Raw genomic sequence first — 2,352 nt, 5'->3', positions numbered from 1 at the left:
AGGTACAGCCAGACCCTAGCAGAAGTCATTTGAAGTACCCACAAACAAAGATGACATCGGCGGCTAAGCTTTGTCTGGAGCTCAAGCACATTTTCTGCAGCCTGGGTCAGGATGTGAACATGTGAACCAGCCCCCAGAAGCAAAAAAAACCCACTGTTTTTGCTTACTTGGCATATTGTTTTAGATCAGAGGTTCCCAAACTTTTTGAGTCATGGAGCACTTTTCAGGAGAGAAATCCGTCACAAAGCACTAATTTTCACCTAGCACCTATATACTAAACCAAACAACAGTAGTATTTTTCTTTCCAATCTTTTCCAATATCTTCACTGAGCACTAGGAGATGCTTCACAGAGGACCAAGTGCTCCTTGGAGCACAGTTTGGGAACCTCTGTTTTAGATTATGGAGCAGGTGGGATAGGTTTTCCTTCACTGTGCTCCTGGGTGCAAGTGGAGGAACCAGCAGAGCAAAGACGGGTGTGAATTCTGAACTGCAGTTCCTTGAATGACCCAAGGTCCTCTTTGCAGAGAGCACCAGTTCACACATAACGCAGTTCTACCTGAGAGATTTACAATTGAAAAAAGAGACTATTTCTCACTATCAAAGTAACAAGAGTGACAAATTAAGGGCAGGGTCGTGCGCAAGAGGCTACATTGCGAACAGATGCTTCCGACAGCTGAAGATGAACGCGACTCGCTGAGGAGGTGATGCAATGCAGGAGTTACATACACTTCAGTTTGACAGATAAAATTTGGCATTTTATGTTTATTTTTGAATCTGCGTGAGCGTGAATGAAACAAAGTCAGTACCAACTTTTTGCAAATGAAGACACAAAAGATTTGTGGAAATTTTGGTAATAAGACAGTGCTGATCACCAAGCCTGAACACACACACACAGGAAATGGCAAGTGTCCGTAAGTAAAGGTAGTTTGTTTTGTTTTTTTACTTTAATTACCTACCAAAGAATTTGTCTAAGAACACTTAAAAACAGAGATGCTTCATACCCAAACTTATAAAGGAAAAAAAACTTTTTTGTTGTTGTTTTTTTACTTTTCAACAGAGGTACTTGGCTGTCCATCTTCTTAAATTTTTAAATCAAAGTTGGGAGTAGGAGGGAAGAAGAAAGGATATATAGAAAACCGGTTACTCTACTGCTCCCTTGACACGCGCTAGCACTGAAAGGCTGCAGTGGGAAAAACTACTGATGAACCCCCTGGCTGCACCAGGATTCACTAATGCAATTTGCCTCAAAACAGAAATGATATGAGCTTTCTACTCTCTGCTAAGATATCGCCAGGGAGGGAGAGAAATGCTTTCTTAAACCAGGCATTCCAATGTAGTGGCTGAGAAGTCACCTTTGGTCACCTAGCTAGATGACTTTTTACCACATCCTAAAAAAATGAAGAACGAAGGGAAAGGGTGGGATGTGAACGACTGGGATTCAAAAGGGGGGACACACACACAAATAAATCTTCTTTGTCCCTGGAAAACATTATTAAATAATCTGGTTCCAGAATGGCATATTTCATACAAGCTCTTCTAAGAACGAGAGTAGTTTTTGTCTCCGACTATTGGCCACGTATTGCTTAATGGGAATTTCGCACTGCAATGTGCAACAGAAAGACAAGGCAGTATTAGGGGAAAGTTACACTGACCATTCTCCATCAGAGAGGTAATATGATGGAAAGATGTGCTCAATACTCCCCCATAAAATATTAAGATTTCGAGAAGCTCTCCCTCTGAACACCCTCCTCAGGGGTTGGGATAGGGGAGGTCTCAAGTTTTCTTTTTTTTTGTCTTCTTCTTCTTTTTAACAACTTTGGTACCTCTTGGTCCCTCATCTGAAATTCTCCCAAGCTAGTTTGTTCTCAGCAATTCTTTCTAATAGGTAGTCTGCATAGATATTAAGAATAAAAGTGGAAAAAAAAATCACATCCCACTATTCTTTTGCTACAGATAATCCTGTGCCAAACTTTCCAAAAAGCAGGACATAGAAGTCATATTTTAATTCACTCGCGCACACAGAAGCTTGGAGTTCCCCATTTAATAAACATTATTGTGGTAACATCAGCCAAATTTACATAAGATCTGGGATTTGGTTCTGATTCTTTTGCAGTGTACATGTGGTGATTTTTTTTTTTATGTTACAAACTGAAGTTAAGAGAAACTTGGGATCAAGTTTTATGAAGCGCAGAGCAACATTTAAGAGAGGGAAATAAAAGAAGCTCACTGCCAAACATTCAACTTTTCTTCTTTTTTGCCAGGACAACAATATAATTTTGCTAAGACATCAATGTGATGGGTGTTTTCTCTTTTTTGGGGGGTGGGGAAGGGAGAAAAATGTGATAAAAAAG

This window comes from Euleptes europaea, chromosome 13, assembly GCF_029931775.1.
Source record: "Euleptes europaea isolate rEulEur1 chromosome 13, rEulEur1.hap1, whole genome shotgun sequence".
NCBI lineage: Eukaryota > Metazoa > Chordata > Lepidosauria > Squamata > Sphaerodactylidae > Euleptes > Euleptes europaea.
Note: the sequence above shows the minus strand (reverse complement) of the source record.